The following is a 23,675-nucleotide window of genomic DNA, read 5'->3' as shown; positions in this document are numbered from 1 at the left end:
CATTACTCGGGAGTATGCTGAGACTAGGGAATACGCTGAGAGTGCCTATGATTACGTAGAGTCGTTTCTCTCCTCCTACCATGATGTATGGAGGGACATGTCTGTCGACAGGCAACGCTATGATCCGTCCAGATCGAGGAGCTCCTTTCTAATAGACTTGAGTGCCCGGTATGTTCAGCGACTCTTGGCCTACAGCTACTCGGGTTGCAAGGACAGCTCTGGTATTCTCTCTCGACCCGAGTTTTTGTTTATTTGGTGTATGAAGAATGGTATCAAGGTCAACTTGGGGTATTGGTTGGCAGCACAGTTCAAGACCGTTTTAGCAAAAAAAGAACAAATCCTTGATCCTCGGGTCATATATCACACACCTGGCAGTCTAGTTAGGGGTTCTCAATCTACAGGATCACGACATTCATTTGGCCTGTGAAATGAAATTTCTGAATTCTGAATGCTTAGAGAGGATGGGAGTTTAAGAGTATGTCGATGGTGTCTACCGATTCACTTCCCCGAGACCGCCCCGTGCCACCCCTCGCTCTTCTTTTACCCGTTCGGCCCCTGTTGGTGATGATCCTGGCCCATTGACCTCCGCTCCACATCCTTCATTCCCAGGGCCTAATGACTGGCACCAGCTCCGGACGCAGGTTCAAAATCTGGAAGCTCGGGTGACCAACATCGACGCCAACGTGACTAGCATGGCACAGAATTTGGCAGCATTTATGAGCCATGCGGGTCTTGCGCCTCCATTTGGTTTTCACCCACCACTTTGACCCGCCTTCAGGGAAGTTCTGTTGCTCGTTCTCCCACTTATACTGTTTACTTGCTACATTGAGGGCAATGTGTCATTTAGGTGTGGAGGGGGCTCGGATGGGGTTCTAGTGTTTTTAGTTTTATTTTCCAGTTGTTTTTCTTTTATTTTTACTTTTTCTTTTTATCTTTTAGTTACCTCTTCTATTTTTAGTTTTTGTCTAGTTTTTGCTACTTGGTGTCATTTGATGTTGGATTGTCTATTCTAATGCTACTATTGTCAAGTTTTAGTAATCAAAGTATATCAAGTTAATGTGGTTAAGTCCAAGAGCATCTCTTTCGTGAATATCGGTGATTATGTAGCTCTTCTAATTTTGGGTTAACTCTTCTAGGTATTGGGAATGATTGTTGGCATTTTCATATGAATTGGCCCAGTGATTAACTTTAGTTCTCCATGTTTGAAAAATGAGGCTAGCTGCTGCCATTTTCTTTGTGAGATTGTGAGTTATTGTGTTATTTGGTTGTTAATAAGAGTGACTGTACTCCTTTAGTTGTTACTACTGAGTAACCGGGGACTTCACCAAAAGTGACCATTCTAACGTCAAAAAGTAGTAAATGCTGAGTACGTGATCGCGTGGCGATAGGAGTTGAGTAACCGGACTCTTTTATCTGATAAATGTTGGAGCTCGCTTCAAAAGGCTCTGATGGCTAGAGACTAAGTCTTTTGTTCCTATTTAAAAAAAAGAGAAAAAATAGAAAAGTGTGATAAAAAGGTAAAGGTTGTGTTAGTGTGTGAAAAAGTTAGCTTGCCGATTTGTGAATTTAATGTTAAGATTTTGGTTAATTATTGGATCATTTGCTGGTAATGCTGAGCGACCATTCCTTTTTCTTAGATTAGTTAGCCTGAAATTGGAGGAGTTTGTGGTTTAAGAGCTAACCGGGTGATGTTTCTTGGATTTTGATCACTGATGCTTAATATATATTTTTCTTGGTATCTTGGCAATTTGGTAGATGGAGCAATGGCCATTATCAAATATTGGTGTTTGCTTGCTGTTCTCATACTTGAGAACAAGCATGATTTAGGTGTGGGAGGAATTGATAGGCTGCAATTTATCGTTTATTTTATAATTAATTTTTCCTATTACTTGACCCGATGTGGATTAATTGCTAGATTCTACTCACTTTTGACAATTTACATTTATTTCAAGGGGTGGAACGAAAATATGATAACAAGTGCCAATTTGACAGAAAAGGAGTCCAAATAACAGCGCGTAACTGAGGAGCATTTTTGGAAGAGGAAAACTTTTCTTCTTTTGGCAGTTCCCGAAAAGAGAGGCGATGAAGCAAGCCTGGGGAGTCTTCGTTTTCTTCAAAAAAAAAAAAAGAGCCACCGCACAGTGGAAAGACATATATAGGAATTAGATAGGACTACATTTTGTTTTTAGCTTTGACTTTTCTTTTGTCCCTCAGTAGCTTCAGTTCACGCATGTCAGGAGAAAATTGGATAACTTTGGCTTTTCTTCCTTTTAGCTCTTGGTAGTTTCTTTTCCTTCTTCGTATGTCAGACATATTGAAAACAATCAATGACCTTTTGTAGCTTTGCTATCTTTTCAAATATTCGGACGAATTGAATTTTCCCAATTTCGAAGGACAATGGCCGCTGCGTTCGTTACAATTTTGTATGGGTTTTCTGTATCCGGGATGAACTAAATCCCCTTCTCTAGTCAAGGAACAACGGATACTTTGGATCACCTAAAAATTGTGAGATCGATTTAATTTTATCTTTTTCTTTTATTTATTGGTATTCGCATACTCTGTTATTACGTTGTTTATGGTTATTCAATTAATTGATTGTTTTGGATCCGGATAATTAGTTAATTTAGTAATTTATTGTCAATTAGAGCATTAAATCCGTAATTATTTAATTACCCTAATATAGTGACAACTGGCATGATTAGGTTTGTGTCAAAAAAATACGCGGGCTAACTTGAAATAACCCTGGTAGTGCGTTATTTGGTTAGAATAGGGCTCCTCTAATACGTAAAGCAGTTGAAAAATTAAACCTTACGGGCGTACCTAGGATTATTTCTCAATTAGATTAGTGATCAACAGGCGTACCTTGATTACCGACACAGTAAGGAGGGGTTGACTGTCATCGCTTGTTTGGCAGTTATAACCTATTTATTGGTAAATAATTGGAATTGCTTGTGCATCAATGATCAATTAGGTGAACCATTGCTGAAGTTATTTCTTGGCTAGATATTTAATTATTATTACTCTGATTTTAGTGCATTGTCATTTAATTTTTAGTTAGTTATTTATCTTTATTCGAACTTTTTTTATTGTCATCGTGTATACAGAAACACCCCCTTGTTAGTTTGAATTTTAAAACAAACAGTTACTCCCAATCCCTATGGATTCGACGCTACTCACTACTATACACAGAAAATTATATTTTCTCCGAGTAGATTTTTATTATTGTACAGACCCGACACCTGTCAATCTGAGACAAGGATTAAGGTGAAGAAGATTGGCACTGCTGACAACCCTGCTGATATGTTCACTAAGCCGGTTCCTCATAGTAAGTACAAACATTGTTTGAACTTGCTAAATGTCCTGAGTTTCTGATGGCCCTTATGGGCATTCTGATGGTACTTAGAGATAATTCTGATGGTAAAAGAAGACTCTGAGTACGTCTGGTGCTTCATTAGTGCGTTTGTTAGATCTGTTTCCGAGAAGATTCAAGTCAAGGTAGAGATTTGTCGAGATGCCTTAAATCAGATTTTCGACCTTCGCTGAGCTGTTCGGAGGCCTCGCTGATTCGTTCCAACCCTAATAAAATCTGATTTCCCCCAAAATTGTTCTTGTGTTCTTGTATTCTTGTTTGTTCTTCTGTTCCGTTGCATCTGTTATAACATATATATATATATCTTCTTGTTGAATGTACGTATCACATAAAGGTCAGTAACATCAAATTCTGCAGATGCTATTTCTTGTTGATGTAGTTTGTTCAAGAGATGAGTTGATTGGCTGCCCCTGGTGCTGCTATTATTTTACTCACTTGGTGCCACAGAGATCTTTCACCCCTTGGACAGGATTTGCATCCAGATGAGAAAAAGTTACTGAACCAAATGAAGAGTGGAAACCGTGTTAAGTGGATTTCTGCTGCTGATTATATAAATTTATTCAAGTCATGCTCTCTTCAGGTATTAATCGCAGTTAACTTTTGCTACTCATTTATTCAATCAATATCATTATCTTTCTTCATTTTCGCCTTTTCCTGATTGTTTAAGTCTCCTGTTGTTAATTAGGATATCAAGTATGCAGACTGGTCTCCACACATTGCTCCATATTATGCAGAAATGAGGAAGTTAATGTTGTCATGGAAGGGAAGCAAGTCGTATGTTAGACATGTTGGTAAGCAATGTGTACTTCACTCGCATATGTATCTGATTCAGTACCATTATCTATCTTGTAATCAATGCAAACTATATTTCTTAACCATTTCTTCATCTTTTCTGAATTTCAATTAATAGGATGGAGACAATTGAGCATCAGGGCGTTGATGATGCCTTCAGTATTCGACAGATTCAAAAATGGTCTGCTTAAGTATTGCATTCTTACATGCCAGAAGCCTTGGTAATTCTAGGGATGTTTATGTCCTTGTATAAATATCACTCCGCAGTCAATAATTTGCACTTATGCTTTTCTTCCTCAAAAGCTAATTTGTCTTGGAATTGGATTCCGATATTGCTTATTTGAATAGTTTTCAGCAATGTTTTGAAACTCGGATCGTTAATTGAACGGGTGAAGTGATTGGATCAAAATTCAATCGGTTGGATCGGTTCAACCCTAATTCAATGATTTTATACACACACCTATGCAAAGAATAAGATATCTCATGGACTAATTTAAGACATCATCTGATAAAAAGTTAAATATTTTTAAATGCCAATAAATTTTAAAATTATAAATTTAAACAAATAAATTCATCTCAAGTATACCTACTAGGGAAAAAAATCTTAAATCCTATGCAAACCACAACCGTATTATGAAATTAAACAAAAAGCATTGAAATTTCTAAACTTAAACAAAATGTAATAGAACTACACAAGAAAATGGCGACTTTGAGTTTGACGGTGAGAAATAGAGAGAGTTTGGTTAATCTTTTAGAAATCAAAGTTGGGAACAAAAGATTCAATAGATAAGTTTTATGTTTAAAACTTTAGGTTCATTGTTTAAAAAAAAATATGAGAAAAATGAAAATATGCTATTCACAGATCAATACAGTTTGATTGGTTCAATAGACTTTTTGTGATTTTGACCGATTTTTATGATAAATCAACACTAGTAGTGAACCGGACTTGAGACTTGGATGGTTAGTGGTCCGACTAATCGAACCAGCCAGTCCGGTCTAGTTTTCAAAACTTGCTCTATTTGAATTAGTTTTTTTTCAAAGTGTTTTTGAAATATTTTACTAAACTAATGTATATGAAAAAATTTTATTGTAGATGTTTTTACTGGTATCTCTGAAAATATATTTTGGAATATTTTTAAGATTTAAAATTTTAATGGAGTATTTTTAAAATTTTATAAAACATTACAACCACTTACCACTACCCCACTACCCCTTCCCTCCTCTCTCCTCCCTCATCCTCTCTCTCCTTCCTCTTCCCCTTCCTTTTCTCCTCTCTTTCTTCCTCCTCCTTCCCCTCCTTCCTCTTTCCCTTCCTTTTCTCCTCTCTTTCTTCCTCCTCTCGTCTTCTCCTTCCAATTGACTAGTTCAAAGAGATGAAATGGCAACCTCCTATTTTACCAAATGTTGTATTTTTGACATATAAACTAAATAAACAATACAACAAAACTTGGTTTAACAAAAACCCTAACGGGGTAGAAGACGTTTACTGCTAGTATCTAGATACATTACTTCTGCCAGGATGTTAGTGTGGCTATCTCATATCGGAAAAATCCTAAGAAAACCTCTCCTTATTCACCTATAAATATAGGGGGCTTGTGTTGAAGTTAAGTGCACAAAATCAAGAGAGCATTAGTTGGCTATTTGGACCTTTGGGTCACTAACCCTTTTACTTAATTAAATTTTGTGAGCTCTCTTGTGTTTTAGTAGTAGGTGTTTTGGGTCTAGGAACACTTTCCTAAGGCACTTTTGTACTCTTTTTTTCATAGTAAAATATTACTCCTCCTTCTCCCATGGACGTAGGTCAATTTGATCGAACCACGTAAATTTCTGTGTTCTTGTTTGATTTATTTCTGCTTTGTTATTTATCTTTTGGGGTTGCCAAAAATCTTTTCGTCAATTTCCTGGAGCCAGTCCTAACAAACATGGTATCAAAACTTAAGGTTATTCTAAGCACACTTTGTGGTCGCAGTTAAATCTGATCTTTCACATCAGAAAAGGTATCTTTGGACTTCGGTCCAACTGTGGGTGACGGGATTTTTATTATAAGTTCAAGTTAAATTCGGATTTATACCCGTTGACTGCAAGTATACAAGCCATAATCGTAATGTAGGGTATGTATCAGGTCGATCCCACGAGGAGCAACTTAAACAATTACTAGATCCTAAATTATTCTATTATTTAGATGCACAATAGATTTGAGTAGAAAATACTGAATTGAAACTGACTACAATTTTTTACTATCTAAAATCCTTAACTAGATAATTGCAATATCACAAATGAAGAAAAATTCACCAAATACTTGAATTTAGAGATGTAGATTTCACTTATGACACAGAAGATCCAAATGAATGAATTTAACACTTATGACTACTCTTGTTTAACCAGGGATTCATTTTTCAAATTGCCAAAACTTCATTCTCATGATAAAATTGGTCTAAAACAGTTTAGTTTTTCCTAATCTCTTGGTGAAAACTAAAACTGTTCTTGTTCATGCATGAAATGCAGATTTAATCCACTTGAATGTATTTCTATTCTCATGAATCTACAACTCAAGCCCTACTCATGTTATTCCATTGTTTTTACCATTTTTCAATGAGTAATAACAACTATAAATCTACTATTGGTGATCAAACAACAAGTAATCAAGCATACACAAGTAGACAAGTTAATACAAGATACAACAAGTGTAACTCACATTCAATTCATATCACTTGGCCATAAGTTTCATCTACTCCCTAGATATAGAAATTTAGCTACTCATTGATGATATAATAATCAAACTCATAAATTCATTAATGGAAAACATCTCAGTTTACAAGTACAAGAAGGATAAAGAAAAGCTTAGCCAAGTTAATGGTGAAACCCTCCAAAAATCTGCTATGTCTTGTACTAGATGATTACAAGATGAATCCTCCAAGTGTTCATGCAAAATTTTCTAGCTAGAGAGAGTTTGCTACCAGAAAAATTATGGCTACGTATCCCCCCTCTGACCTCTCTTGTTTCTCTGCATAAAAACTACTCAAAAGCTCCTTTTTCACTGGTCAAATTTTCACCTCTTGATTCCCAAATCTCAGATTTGTTAAGATAGTCAATAACACATGTTTTTGACTTGACAATAAGCATCTTTTTTTGTCCTCTTTCTTTTGAAGCATGTGCAACTGAATTTTCTTGCTAAATATATCTGGAAAGTAGCATGAACACAAGAGAAATGGCTGAGCAAATTACGGAATTTCGGCTATAAAACGCGTATTCACTTTTGACCTTGCTTCAGCCGCAATATGCTCTATTATGAAGGCCAAACTGGGTTTTGTGCAAAACACAAAAGTTGTAGCCCTTTGAATTAGCTTTCCAATGCTTCAAGAATCATCTAAATCAGAGCTTTGTAGGCCGAGATATGACCAAAATACCAAAGCCTAGTCAGAGATCTGTTTTCAACTTTGGACAGCAGTGTTGAACTTTGGTATTTCGACCTTTTGATTGAGAAAACGACTAAATTGGACTCTGATGCCTCATACCAAATTTTAATACGTCTCTTAGCTTCAAATTGGTTCAAAAATCATCTCAATTCGATCACTGTAGCTCCAGATATAGCCAAAATACCGAAAAGTGTCAAAACTGTCTTGAACTGCATTTTTTCAATTAAATGTTTTTCACTTCATTTCTTCTTTACACACTTCAATTCATCACCAATCATCTGATTTTCTTTTCAATTCATACCCTTTGATGTTTGATCATTAATCCTGCAAGAAAATGAAGTTTTTACCCTTAAAACCAATAGAAATGCAATGTTAACCACTTTAATAAAAAAATGTATATTTTTACCAAAACCCTAATTATTTTAGTTATAAACTCGATTAAACTACTGAAATTAACTGATAAAATACACTTAAAAATACGTAAAATATACTTAACTGAGTTGTGCCTCATTTAGCAATTTACTAGCATAATAGATGACATGCAACTTTCCTTCTTTCTTTTGCCCCAAAACTGCTCCAACCACATGGTCACTTGCATCGCACATCAATTCAAATAGTAGTGACCAATTAGGCGAAATTATAATTGGAGTAGAAATCAATTCCTTTTTCAGCCTTTCAAAAGCAACCAAACAATTGTCATCAAATTGAAAAGGGGTATCTTTACATAATAAATCACACAACGACTTAACTATTTTAGAAAAATTCTTAATAAATCGTTTATAAAAGTCGGCATGTCCTAAAAAACTCCGTATCCCCTTAACATTGCTCGGAGGTAGCAATTGCTCGATAATTTCAATTTTTGCTTTATCAACCTCAATTTCCTTAGAAGAAATCTTGTGTCTTAAAACAATTTCTTCTTTTATCATAAAATGACATTTCTCCCAATTTAGTACAGAATTTGTCTCCTTACATCTTTGCAAAATCAAATCCAAATTATGAACACAATGGTCAAAAGATGAATCATACACAAAAAAATCATCCATAAATATCTTCATTATTTTCTCAATATAATCAGAAAATATAGCCATCATACAACGTTGAAAATTCGCAGGAGCATTGCATAAATCAAATGGCATCCTTCTAAAGGCAAAAGTGCCATAAGGACAAGTAAATGTGGTCTTCTCTTGATCCTCTGGAGCTATAGCTATTTGATTATATCCTGAAAAACCATCAAGAAAACAGTAAAATTCATATCCGGCTATTCGCTCCAATAATTGTTTAAGAAATGGTAAAGAAAAATGATATTTTCTTGTTACCGTATTTAATTTATGATAATCAATACACACTCTCCACTCAACCACAAGTCTAGATGGAATCATTTCATCATTTTTACCCACAATTGTAGTTATTCCACATTTCTTTGGTACAACATGAATTGGACTAATCCAAACGCTATCGGAGATAAGAAAAACTATACCTGCGGTAAGCCACTTAAGAATTTCATTTCTTACAATCTCTTTCATGTTTGGATTGAGTCCTCTTTATGTTTCCACCACTGGTTTGCAATTGTCCTCCAATAAAATGAGATGCATGCATATAGAATGACTTATACCTTTAATATCTGAAATGATCCATCCAATTGCCTTCTTATGCTTTCTTAGAACTCTTAACAACTTTGCACACTGCTCATCATCAAGGTCAGCACTAACAATTATAGGTAAAGTGCTATTTTCTCCAAAAAATTCATACCTTAGATGAGTTGGAAGTGGTTTGAACTCTAATTTTGGAGGTTCAACTTCCGAAGGTTATGAAAACCCTTTTTCTTGACCAAGATTTTTATACAATTTACCTCTTTTATAAGGTACTTGAAAATCCAAATACTTGACCAATTCTTCAATCTCTTCACAATCACCTCCTTGCATACCTAAACTCATTAAACAATGCTCGAGAGGATCGAAGTCAAAATTGACTTGGCTCATCTCTTGGGTTAGTTTATCAATTGTACCAATAGAATAAGCATGATCGGTAAAAGAATGGTACTTTTCTATTTCATTCAAATTAAATTCTACCTCTTCTTCACCTACTTGAAATTTAAGCTTGTCATTTTTTACATCAATAATAGTACCCGCAATAGTTAGAAATTGTCTACCTAGAATAATTGACAGAGATATATTTTCTTTCATATCTAACACCACAAAATCCATTGGAATGATAAATTTTTGAACTTTTATCAATACATTCTCTAACGCTCCCAATGGGTATCTAATAGACCTATCCGCTAGTTGCAAAGTAATATTAGTGCGTTTTAACTCATGCAAACCCAATTGTCTAGCTACCGTTAAAGGAATTAATGATACACTAGCACCAAAATCACACAATGTTTTAGAAAAATCAATGTTACCTATGGTGCAAGGTATAGAAAAACTCCCCAGATCCTTCAATTTCGGTGGTAGCTTATTTTGTATAATTGCAATACACTCCTCCGTTTATGCTATTATTTCACAGTCTTCTAACTTTTTCTTCCGAGTCATGATTTTCTTGAGAAATTTCGCGTATGAGAGAATCTGCAAAATAGCATCAGCAAAAGGAATGTTAATATGCAATTGTTTGAAAATTTTAACAAATTTTTATCAAATTTATTCTGCTTGAGTCTTTGTGAAAATGGAACCGCATGTGGTATCGAAATTGTAATGGAAGATGATGGTTGATTTTCTCTTGGTTTCTCCCTGCTATTTTCCTCTATTATCGCCTCTTGGTTTCTCTGTTTTTCTTCTTGTTTTCCACTCTCACCTTTATCAACTTCTACCACCGGAGGATCTTCTAATTGTTTACCACTACGAAAAGTAATAGCCTTGACATGCTCCTTAGGATTAACATCCGTTTTGCTAGATAATTCTCTTTGATTTCGATTATTCAAGGAACTAACAATTTGGCCAATTTGGGCCTCTACATTCCTGTACATTGTAGTAAGTTGGTCCAATCTTCCTTCTACTCGCTCAAATCTGTCCGAAGTCACCTAGCGAGTTTTTTCACCAAAATCTTCCAACTTGGTTTAATTTCAGCTTGTGGTTGCCTTAGCTGGAATCCCGATGGATTGGCTGGCCTTGGTTGATTGTCTTGATATTTTCATCCAAAATTTGGATGATTTCTCCACCCCGAGTTATAAGTGTTCGAGTAGGGGGTTATTTTGAGCATTACGATTGTAATTGTTGACAAATTGTACCTGCTCAGAATCAACACATTTATTAGTATCTTGTTCACCTCCACATATAGAGCAACAAGCTACATGTGCATTAGATGAACTTGGACCAACTCCATCTTGTCTACTTAGCAACTTCATCACATTATTCATTTGAGCACTCAGCATATTGAGAGTGTCCATGTCGATCATACCTGCGTGATGTCTTATATTATCTCTCTCATTGACCCATTGGTAGTTATTTGCGGTCATTTCTTCTATCAAATTCTAAGTTTCTTGGGGTGATTTACCCATTAAAACTCTACCGACAGCTGCATCAATCATAGTTTTAGTAGAAAAAAGATAAACCATTATAGAAGGTTTGTACGATTAGCCAATCAGGCAGTCCATGATGTGGACATTTTTGAAACAAATCTATAAATTTTTCCCATGCCTCATATAACGATTCACCTTCCAATTGGCTAAAACTAGTGATGTCCATTCTAAATTTAGCAGACTTACCCGGTGAAAAATACTTATTCAAGAATGCTCTTGATAAATCATCCCATGTGGTAAAAGTGCTAGGAGTATGAGAGTGTAGCCACATTTTAGCCTTATCTCTTAATGAAAATGGGAACAATCTTAACCTTATAGCATCATCACTAATTCCATTCATTTTAATTGTATCACATATTTTCAAAAATGTAGCTAAATATGAATTAGGATCTTCTACTGCATTACCTCCAAATTGAAATTGTTAAACCATTTGTATAAGTGATGGTTTAATCTCAAAATTGTTAGCATTTACCGTAGGCCTTGCTATGCTTGTTTGAGATCCTTGTATTCCCGGTAGAGCAAAATCTCGTAGAATTCGCCTATTTGCCTCGTTTTCTGCCATTTTTTCTTCAAATGATAGTTCTATTAAAATTTTCTCTATTGGTTGTCAAACCTCTTGTTCCTCTTGATGTGGTGTATGTCTCCTTTGTCTACGTGATGTTCTCTCAATTTTTGGATCGAAAGGTGCTACTTCTCGAGATGTCCGGTGCATACACTACAAACAGAAATAACAGAGATTATGTAACTTTTATTTATCAAAAACTGATTAAAATGTAAAACTAGCTATAGACAGCTTAACTAAAAATAAAGATGTCTAAATTAATAGAGATGATTAGACCCTAATATTGCCGCTCCCCGACAACGGCGCCAAAACTTGACAGAATTTTTAATAAGTTCAAGTTAAATTTCGATTTATACCCGTTGACTGCAAGTATGCAGGCGATAATCGTAATGTAGGGTATGTATCGGGTCGATCCCACGAGAAGTAACTTAAACAATTACTAGATCTTAAATTACTCTATTATTTAGACTCATAATAGATTTGAGCAGCAAAATTCAGAATTAAAACTGACTACAATCTTTTTACTATCTAAAATCCTTTGCTAGATAATTGCAATATCACAAATAGAGAAAAATTCACCAAATACTTGAATCTAGAGATGTAGATTCCACTTATGACACAAAAGATCCAAATGAATGAATTTAACACTTATTACTACTCTTATTTAACCAGAGATTCATTTTCCAAGTTGCCAAAACTTCATTCTCATGATAAAATTGGTCTAAAACAGTTTAGTTTTTCCTAATCTCTTGGTGAAAACTGAAACTGTTCATGTTCATGCATGAAATGCAGATTTAATCCACTTGAATGTATTTCTACTCTCATGAATCTACAACTCTAGCCCCACTCATGTTATTCCATTGTTTTTACCATTTCTCAATGAGTAATAACAACTATAAACCTGCTATTGGTGATCAAACAATAGCAAGTAATCAAGCATACACAAGTAGACAAGTTAATACAAGATACAACAAGTGTAACTCACATTCAATTCATCTCACTTGGCCATAAGTTTCATCTACTACCTAGATATACAAATTTAGCTACTCATTGATGATATAATAATCAAACTCATAACTTCATTAATAGAAAACATCTCAGTTTACAAGGACAAGAAGGATAAAGAAAAACTTAACCAAGTTAATGGTGAAACCCTCCAAAAAATCTGTTATGTCTTGTACTAGATGATTACAAGATGAATCCTCTGATAGAGCGGTTATTTTGCACACTTTGCACCATTATTTTGTCCTAAATTATGGCTACTCATGGTGCTAAGAATTGGAATTTTGTTCATATTTGATATTTGTGTGAATTATAAGTGATTGGTATTAAAAGTAATCTCCAGGGGGCAAATTCCAGAAGACTAGGTATTATCTGGCGTGCCTACGCCAGACAAAGTGGAGCTGCGTGAAAAAGCCGGACATACGGGATTGGTAGCAGCAAAAAGGTGGGCAATTAAGAAGTTGGGCCCGCGTGGACCAGAGGCATGGGATTAAAACCCCAAAAAGAAAAGATTTGCTCAGGACATTTTAGTGGAATTCTCCTGGCGGCGCTACAAGGAGAATAAGAAGCCAGATTCACGTGAAAATAGGGGATTAGCTTTAGTTTTCTTTTTTCCTAGCCGTCAGACGTCGTAGACTTTCGTTTTGCTTTTGGCTTCGATGCTTTCGACTCTTTTGCTTTTACTTTGGTTGTGTACAATTTTCGTTGGCTTTTGCGTTATGCTTTTGGGCTTCAGTACAAACATCAACGCAAAGACAAGGAAGACTTTTTCCTTTTTCTTTCTTCAGTACTTCATCGTTCCAAATTCTGTGATGTTTGCGCCGATGTTTTCAATTAAATCACATGGGATTGACATGATGAGGTGCGGCTAGTTCTCTCCTCTACCCAAAGGTCGACGCGAGGGCGCGATCCATAATATCTGTGAGATCTGATTAAACTTTTATTATTTCTTCCAATTTGTTACTATTCGTGCGTTTTCTGGATTAATTGTTCATTGATATTTTATTAATTGAATATCAACGGCCGGGTATTTAATTTAATTTAATAACCTACTGTCACATTAACTAAATTGAATCCGTAATTGTTCGTTTAGTTGATAACTAGTGACAACCACCATAATTGGCTTTATGTTGGGGGAATGCAAGATCTAATTTAAATAAACCCTCTTAGCGCGTTTATTGGTTAGGGTTGGGTTCTTCTAGTTTTAATGCAACTGGATAATTAAATTTCTATGGTCGTACCTAGGGTTGTTATCTGGTTAGAGAAGCAGTCAACGGTCGTACCTTGGCTGTCGAAAAGGTAAGGAAGAATTGGTTATCAGAGTTTGTTGATAGCTATAACTAACCTAGTGACAAATAGATGAAATATCTTTGCATCGATGATCATTTGATTGGACCGTGCCTGAATAGTTGATCCTTTGGGTAGAATTTTATTAATTGCTATTTCTAGTAAATTGTACTTGATAAGTTAGTTTTTGGATTTTGGTTATTTTATTTTCATTTTCACCCTACTAAAAATCCTCCAATTTTGTTCTATTGACTCAAAAGAAACGAATTATCCCCAATCCCTGTGGATTCGACCCTACTTGCCGCTATATGTAAAATTTGTATTTTTCTCGAGTAATGATTTATTATTGCACAGGTTCGGCATCTGTCAATTTTTGGCGCCGTTGCCGGGGACTGGTGTCAGATTAATTTGTTTCTTTTTGAGTTCACCTTGTTTTCATTTTTAATTTATTTTTCTCTTATTTTTTTTATATAGTTGATGGCTGCTAACATTCTGTATTTTGATGATAGACTGGATTTTATTCCTGAATGGGGTTATGAGACTCATGTTTTTCCTAATGATCAATGGGCTGTTGCAAATTGTAGAAATTATTTTGCCTCAGATCATTCAACCGACATATGTCCTGCATTGCAAGATGGTCTAAGTGCTCCATTAGATACTATTGGAAATTTTTCGCCTCAATATCAAACGTGGTATGACCCTTATTCAAACGGGTATGATCAAAGATGGTGGGATGATTCCAATTTTAATTTTGAACAAAGGCCAATAGATTTTCAACAGCTAGAGTCTCAAGAACCGTCACCCATGTCAGGTATGTCTCTTGAAAAAATAGTTGAATCACTAGTTAGTAACACATATCTACTTCAACAGGAGACACATCAACTTCAGCAGGAGACACATCTACTACAACAGGTGACAATGAATTTTCATCAGGAGACACAAGCGAGCATGCGTAACCTGGCAGATCAAATGGATCAATTGACATCTAGGATAACGCAATTGACTTCTCGAATGAATGAAGAATTGCCCTCAGCGACTATTATCGACCATGAAGAAGATGAGGGTATAATTATCTTGACAAACGACATGGAACTGCAAGAGTCTCATGAAGAAGAATCTAAAGATGCAGTTGAAAAGGGAATTGAAGTACAAGAAAAGGAACCCCAATATCAAATTGTTCAAGTGGATGAATCCAGTGAACAATCTCTAAATGCGGTGACATCTTCTCCATCCCTTAATCAATATTTTCCTAACTCTAATTCTTTAATTCCTGTTGGTGAGATTGATTTTATCATACCAGACGATTTTGAGTTTCATGACAGGAATAAGTTAAGAGTTGCGATGGCAAAATATCTCGAACCAGTAAATGCTCGTGATGGGGGAGTGAGTGAAGACTTAAGGTCATTACTTATTTGTTTTGCGCCATCTACTAGTCCATAGAGGACTGTAGTTCGTGTGCTCAAGGATTACTCTATTTACGAGGGCTATCAGGATTATATAGAGGATGAAACATCGAAACGAGCTATACGATTTTATCCTCCATGAATAAACATGGTGATGTCTAGCCAAAGACATTAAAGAAAGGCGCTACTTGGGAGGCAACCCAAGGCCTTTGTTTTAGTTTCCTTATATTTTTGAAAATTTTTATTAAGTGTTAGTGTCATTTATTGGGTTATTGTTTTGTGGCAGGAAGCTAGCAGTTAGACATGCCCACTCTAGTTGGTCATGCCTAAGGAATGAAGTTTTGGAATTGACGGTCAGAAGACTATAGCTTCCAAGGCGTGCTCACGCCTTCCAGCCTTTGCGCCAAAGAAAGTCAAAGGTTGACCAGGACCCTCTCTAATCCCACTTTCTACTTTTCTCTTTTCTTGTCTTGTATGGTCTTGTCAATTTCCCTTGTCTCAGCTTCTACTTTTCAATTTTCTTTATTTTGTATTAGTCCAAGGTTTCCCCCTAGTCCACCGCCGCTAGAAACTCTCTCTCTCTCTCCTCCTCGCGCCATCCATCGCACGTCGCTGCCCTCCCCACCGTCACTATCTCTCTCATCAGACAGCTTTCTTTGCTCACATTGGATTCCAGCCACCTCACTCTCTTCCGCCTTAGTGTCTCACTGCTCCCTTTCGGTGGTCAGGGAAGTTTCTCTCATTTTCTCCTTATATTTCATTCATCTTTTCTACATTAAGGACAATGTAGGTATTAGGTGCGGGGGGATGGCTTCCATTATTATCTCCTTTTGCTTTGCTTTAAAAAAAAAAAGAGAAACACAAAAAACAATGATAAAAAAAAGAGGAGGAAAATGAAGAAAAAAAAAGAAAGAAAAAAAGAAAAGAAAAAAAAAGTGTAGTTAGTTGACTTCTCTAGTCCTACATTTGTTAACTGCTAGAGCATGTTGCTATGATGAGTTGCAAAATCAAGGTCCATGGGTATGTGGTTATATATACTAGCAATGCATTTTGTTTTTCTTTGACAATAGTGTTGAATGTTGAATATGCTGGACTTGACCCATTCTTGAAACTTTTGGAAGCTTTTGAGCCTTATATGAGCACATTATTCTTGTTTGCTCTATTTTTGTTTGATTGAGTGGGTATCATGCATGGTATCGGCATTCTAGAACTTGCTATTTTATACATGTCGAGACCACATTTTGTTGAACTAGATGCATCTGAAATGATAAGGGCATTTAGGATCTAACCTTCTTTAACTTTCTACAAACCATGCCTTCATCTTGTCTTCCCGTAGTGAACCTATTTGAGCTTTTATCCTTCGCTATTGTTTGATTAGCCGTGTTTGATAACCCATGACCTTTTTAGACTTTCTTGTTTAACCTTGTGTCATCAAGAGATGTCTGAATTTCATTGTTTGTGCAAGGCAAATGAATCTAAGGTGGCAAGTGTTGTCGGAATAGAAGTTGTATGGTGCTCTGTGCATCTGAGAAAAAAAAAAAAGGCAAGGGGGAGAAGTCTGCAATGAGCTGGTGGGCAGAAGACTCCAGCTTGCAAGGCGTGCCCACGCCTTGCAAGACATTTGCTCCATTAAAAAAAAAAATCTCGTGAGCATAAGACTCCGGCCTACAAGGCGTGCCCATGCCTTGCGAGCCGCTTGTTAAAAAAAAAACAAAACAAAAGAAAAAAAAAGAGAAAAGGGGAGGAGTTTCGGCACTTGCACAGTGGAAATGGCAAATGAAAATGCCTTGCTCGTGAAATTTCTCTGATGAAGCGTTGTGGTGATGTGGTGGATATTAGACATTCTCTTGACACACTATACCCTATTTTTACCTTCTTATCCCGCCTTTTACCTAAACCCCATTACAACCTTATTAAAGTCCCTTTGATTTGTGTATTTAGTTCACTTGCGAGAGGTGGAGATGTGATAAATGTGCAAGCCTATGATAATGCCATTCCCTGAAGTTGATTTGAGCTGTTCCTAGTATTCATACATTTTCTTGAAGGTGACGAGTATTACTGTTTATATTCTTCGGATCACCACCTGTCCAGCGTGTTCTAATTTTGGCGGCATTGTCAGGAATGCGGGATGCTTGTGTTAGTGTAGATTACTGCAAGACCTTTGCTCTCTTGGTTGTATTTCTGAGTTTCGAAATACTTGAGGACAAGCATTGTCTAGATGTGGGGGGATTTGATAGAGCGGTTATTTTGCACACTTTGCACCATTATTTTGTCCTAAATTATGGCTACTCATGGTGCTAAGAATTGAAATTTTGCTCATATTTGATATTTGTGTGAATTATAAGTGGTTGGTATTAAAAGTAATCTCCAGGGGGCAAATTCCAGAAGACTAGGTATTATCTGGCGTGCCCACGCCAGACAAAGTGGAGCTGCGTGAAAAAACCGGACATGATGGATTGGTAGCAGCAAAAAGGTGGGCAATTAAGAAGTTGGGCTCGCGTGGACCAGAGGCATGGGATTAAAACCCCAAAAAGAAAAGGTTTGCTCAGGACCTTTTAGTGGAATTCTCCTGGCGGCGCTACAAGGAGAATAAGAAGCCAGATTCACGTGAAAATAGGGGATTAGCTTTAGTTTTCTTTTTCCCTAGCCGTCAGACGTCGTAGACTTTCGTTTTGCTTTTGGCTTGATGCTTTTGACTCTTTTGCTTTTACTTTGGCTTTGTACAATTTTCGTTGGCTTTTGTGTTATGCTTTTGGGCTTCAGTACAAATATTAACGCAAAGACAAGGAAGACTTTTTCATTTTTCTTTCTTCAGTACTTCATCGTTCCAAATTCTGTGATGTTTGCGCCGATGTTTTCAATTAAATCACATGGGATTGACATGATGAGGCGCGGCTAGTTCTCTCCTTTACCCAAAGGTCGACGCGAGGGCGCGGTCCATAATATCTGTCAGATCTGATCAAACTTTTATTATTTCTTCCAATTTGTTACTATTCGTGCATTTCCTGGATTAATTGTTCATGGATATTTTATTAATTGAATATCAACGGCAAGGTATTTAATTTAATTTAATAACCTACTGTCACATTAACTAAATTGAATCCGTAATTGTTCGTTTAGTTGATAACTAGTGACAACCACTATAATTGGCTTTATGTTGGGGGAATGCAAGATCTAATTTAAATAAACCCTCTTAGCGCGTTTATTGGTTAGGGTTGGGTTCTTCTAGTTTTAATGCAACTGGATAATTAAATTTCTATGGTCGTACCTAGGGTTGTTATCTGGTTAGAGAAGCAGTCAACGGTCGTACCTTGGCTGTCGAAAAGGTAAGGAAGAATTGGTTATCAGAGCTTGTTGATAGCTATAACCAACCTAGTAACAAATAGATGAAATATCTTTGCATCGATGATCATTTGATTGGACCGTGCCTGAATAGTTGATCCTTTGGGTAGAATTTTATTAATTGCTATTTCTAGTAAATTGTACTTGATAAGTTAGTTTTTGGATTTTGGTTATTTTATTTTCATTTTCACCCTACTAAAAATCCTCCACTTTTGTTCTATTGACTCAAAAGAAATGAATTATCCCCAATCCCTGTGGATTCGACCCTACTCGCCGCTATATGCAAAATTTGTATTTTTCTCGAGTAGTGATTTATTATTGCACAGGTTCGGCACCTGTCATCCTCCAAGTGTTCATGCAAAATTTTCTAGCTAGAAAGAGTTTGCTACCAGAAAAATTATGGCTACGTATCCCCCCTCTGACCTCTCTTGTTTTCTCTGCATAAAAACTGCTCAAAAGCTCCTTTTCCACTGGTCAAATTTTCACCTCTTGATTCCCAAATCTCAGATTTGTTAAGATAGTCAATAACGCATGTTTTTGACTTGACAATAAGCCATCTTTTTTTGTCCTTTGTCTTCTGAATCATGTGCAACGAATTCCCTTGCTAAATATATCTTAAAAGTAGCATGAACACAAGAGAAATGGCTTAACAAATTGCAGAATTTCGGCTATAAAACGCGTATTCACTTTTGACCTTGCTTTAACCGCAATATGCTCTATGATGGAGGCCAAACTGGCTTTTGTGCAAAATACAAAAGTTGTAACCCTTTGAATTAACTTTCCAATGCTTCAAGAATAATTTAAAGCAGAGTTTTGTAGGCCGAGATATGACCAAAATATCAAAGGCTAGTCAGAGATCTGTTTTCAATTTTGGACAGCAGTGTTGAACTTTGGTATTTCGACCTTTTGACTGTAAAAATGGATAAATTGAACTCTGATGTCTTCATACCAAATTTAAATACGTCTCTTAGATTCAAATTGATTTAAGAATCATCTCAATCCAATCACTGTAACTCCAGATATAGCCAAAATACCGAAAAGTATCAAAACTGTCTTGAACTGCATTTCTTCAATTAAATATTTTTCACTTCATTTCTTCTTTACATACTTCAATTCATCACCAATCATCTGATTTTCTTCTCAATTCATACCCTTTGATGATTGAATCATTAATCCTGCTAGAAAATGAAGTTTTTACCCTTAAAACTAATAGAAATGCAATTTTAGCCACTTTAATAAAAAATATATATTTTTACCAAAATCCTAATTATTTTAGTTACAAACTCGATTAAACTACTAAAATTAACTGATAAAATACACTTAAAAACATGTAAAATATATTCTTATCAGTGGGAGCTGCTTGTGGGACCAGTAAGGCCTGTTTGTGAGGTCCACCTATGAGACCAATAGGGCCCGCCTATGGGGTCCACATGTGGGGTCTGTGGGGTCCTCCTGTAGGCCCAGTAGGACCTATCTGTGAGGCCATTATGTAGGATCCGCTCCTTCTATAAGGTCCGCTTCTCTTGTGGGGCCCACTCATTGTTATTCGGAGGTTTTGAATTTTGTGGCAACAATGACAATAACAAAGACTGTTGTCGAGAAATTCGACAGAAATATCAATTTCGGGATGTGGCAGCTCAAGATGGAGGTCATTTGGTTCAAGACAGAGTTGATCTAACGATACACGAAATCGAGAAAAAGTCAGAAGATGTGACAGATGTAAATTTTGCTGAGATGGATAAGAAGGCAATATCTAGTATTATCTTAAATGTCTCTGACGAGATTTTGCGGGAGGTAACCACTGAGAGTTCGGCAAAGGCTATGTGGGACAAGCTTAAGGCCTTTTATATGAAAAAGACAGTTGAGAATCGATTTTATTTAAAGCAAAATCTATATATATTTCGCATGACTGAAGATACATCTATATTCTCAAATCTTGATAAATTTGATTCAATTATTATGAATTTGAAGAATATAGATTCGAAAATTGATGATGAGGATCAGGCCCTGTTACTTTTGTGTTCCCTTCCTCAATCTTTTAAACATTTTCGCGATACTATGATTTATGAAAAAGAAATAATTTTGTATCGAAAAATTAAATCTGCATTAAAATCTAAAGAGCAGATAGACAGGGATATTATTGAAAAATTTAGTGGAGGTCAGGCAGAAGGTCTGGTTGTTAGGGACAGAACTGAGAGAAGAGAATATGACAAAAGTAGATCTAAATTTAGATCTAAATCCAGACATAAAAATGTGGAGTGCAATTATTGTCATAAAATGGGGCACATTAAGGCAGATTGTTTCAAATTGAAAAATAAATTGAAACAAAAGGGGAAACTTGGTGAGAAAAATATTGAGACTGCCGAAACTGGTGTTGCAGCTGATGAGAATGAATGAAATATTTTCTTTGTGACTGATGACAGGACAAGGTCTAAAAATGAATGGATTTTAGATTCGGGGTGCTCTTATCACATGTGTCCCAATAGGGATTTATTTTTCACTTATGAATCTTATAATGGTGGAATTGTTTTGATGGGCAATAATGCCGCTTACAATATTGTTGGTAAGGGTACAATTCGAATTAAAATGTATGATAGTATTGTGAGGACGCTCACTAATGTTAGACATGTTCTTGATTTGAAAAAGAATCTCATTTCTTGGGGCATCCTAGAGGCTCTTGGGTGCAAATACACAGCTGAAAATGACGTTATGAAGGTTTCTAAATGTGCTCTCGTTGTAATGAAAGCTTACAGGGTTGGTAGTTTATATGTTTTGCAGGGATCTACTGTCACAGGTTCGATTGCAGTTTCGTCATTATCATCTTTGTCTGATTTTGACATCACCAAATTGTGGCATATGCGTTTGGGACATATGAATGAAAAAGGCTTGGGCATACTAAGCAAAAGGGGACTTTTTTGCGGTCAGAATATTGGATCATTGGAATTCTGTGAACATTGTATCTTTGGGAAGCAAAAAAGAGTCAGCTTCAGTTCTCCAGCAATCCATAAGACGAAAGGTACTTTTGATTATATTCATTCAGATCTTTGGAATCCATCTCATGTTCCGTCTAAGGGTGGTGCCAGGTATATGTTGACTTTCATTGATGAGTATTCAAGGAAAGTTTAGATTTATTTTCTTAAACATAAGAATGATGTTTACCTCATTTTCAAGCAATGAAATTTTTTGATTGAGAAACATACAGGTAAACAGATCAAGCAGCTTAGAATAGATAATGACATGGAATTTTGTGAAAGCGAATTTGATGAATTTTGCAAGAATGAAGGAATTGTTCTCTGACGACTGGAAAATTCGCTCATATTTTCTTAAATTCCATTTTATTTTGAATCAATTACTTTATGATAGTTTTACAACTCATTTACTTCCTCAACAGTTGTAAGAAATAATAGAATTAAGAGTTTTTCCATTAGTTTTATAGTTGGGGTAAATTAGGATTTTCATGTATTTTGATAGTGTGATTAATTGTGGAGGTGTGTGAACTAAATTTGGTGGTTAAGAGTAAATTTTAGATAAGAGGAAGTATTTGATTAGAAGTGGTAATAATAAACTAGTGAACCATAAGTAAAAGTACAAGTACGTGCGAGTTAAAGAAAATCGGCTTGAATCGACGTACACCGTTTGTTACCGATTGAATACACCACTTGAACACTACTTTATTACCTTAATCCCCTTACATTTATTTCAGTGAATCATCCCTAAAATATCCTCCAATACAGCCATCTTTGTTGACTAAAGAAAAGGAAGAAAAGAAAAAAAATAAGATTGAATCTTGTGGTGACACTTGTTGGAAATGTAGAGAACTTTGACTAAGTTAATTTCTTTCCTTCTTATCTTGCATTTTGGCCATTTCTGCTTAATTTCTTGTTAGCTTGGCCGAAATTTTGGAGAGGGAAAAGAGAGGAAAGAAACCTTCCATGTCCACCTTGATTCTTCCTTGTTTGAGTTGAAATCAACTGAATTAAACCGATTAAACTTCTCTTTTGGTGTTTGGAAAGCTTTGTGTGGTAAAATTTTTGGAAGAGAGGGGTTTGGTTTTCACTTACAAGCAGCTTTTGGAAGGTATAATGATTGCCTTTCCTTTTCTCCTACTTAATCTTGTTAAAATTGGGAAAGAAGCTTATGTCCTTGATTTACTATGATTAATTATTTAGTTTTGAATGATATAGTGGAATGTTTAGTTAGAGTTTATATTTTTCAGCCTTGATTATGGTTGCTTACCTAGTAATTGGTGGTATTGAGCAAGTAATTAATGGTTTTGATGATATAGTACTTGATAGTATTGAGTTAGGATATAAAGTCTTAGAGTAGAAGTGAATTTCTAGCATTGATAGTGGAATCTGCCCTATTTTTGTACTACTTGTTCATCATGAGAAAGGCCAAATCAGGTCTTGTTCAACACATAAAAGTTGTAGGGAATTGAGTTAATATCTCCCTATAAAATTTCAGTTCAATCGGAGCACTGTAACTTGTAAAATGACTAAAATATCCCTGAATGCCCAAATACCCAGTTTAACTGATAGTTTTTTATTTTCTCTAAGATTTCAAATTTCGACCTTGAAAATGCACGAACTAGGTGTCGATGTCTTCATAGGAAATGTAGATCTCTATCTTAGCTTCGAAATGCCATAAAATTTACCCCAATTCGATAAGCGTAGCATTAGTTGTGACCAAAATGTCAGAAGATGCCAAACCTGTTACTTAGCCAATCGTCTTTAAAACTGGTTTCCAACTTTGATTTTAATGGTTACATTACTAGAATTGCCTTGTGTTTGGATGACATTGAGCCTAGTTGAAGGGCTATTGTGTTAATATTGCTTATGTGAGAATTTGGGTTGAGTTGAGGAAAATAATGAAGTCATAAATGGCTGAAAAATAGCTAAATACAAAAAACATGCCACCCAAATTTTCACTCGAGGGTTAGGCGTGTGTACTCGCAACTTGAGCTAAGGATTTGAGATCGAATTAAACT

The 23,675-nt window shown here is 35.9% G+C and overlaps 1 non-coding gene across 1 annotated transcript; it reads left to right on the top strand.

The window, feature by feature from the left end:
- Positions 1 to 11,160: 11,160 nt before the first annotated feature.
- On the top strand, positions 11,161 to 11,267 carry LOC113776622. The gene has a single exon (XR_003469111.1). It is a non-coding gene; the product is annotated as a small nucleolar RNA R71 (small nucleolar RNA).
- The last annotated feature ends 12,408 nt before the right edge of the window (positions 11,268 to 23,675 follow it).

The sequence above is a fragment of the Coffea eugenioides genome, chromosome 6, assembly GCF_003713205.1.
Source record: "Coffea eugenioides isolate CCC68of chromosome 6, Ceug_1.0, whole genome shotgun sequence".
NCBI classification, from domain to species: domain Eukaryota; kingdom Viridiplantae; phylum Streptophyta; class Magnoliopsida; order Gentianales; family Rubiaceae; genus Coffea; species Coffea eugenioides.
The sequence above is the reverse complement of the archived record's forward strand: the minus strand, read 5'-3'. Positions and strand labels throughout refer to the sequence as shown.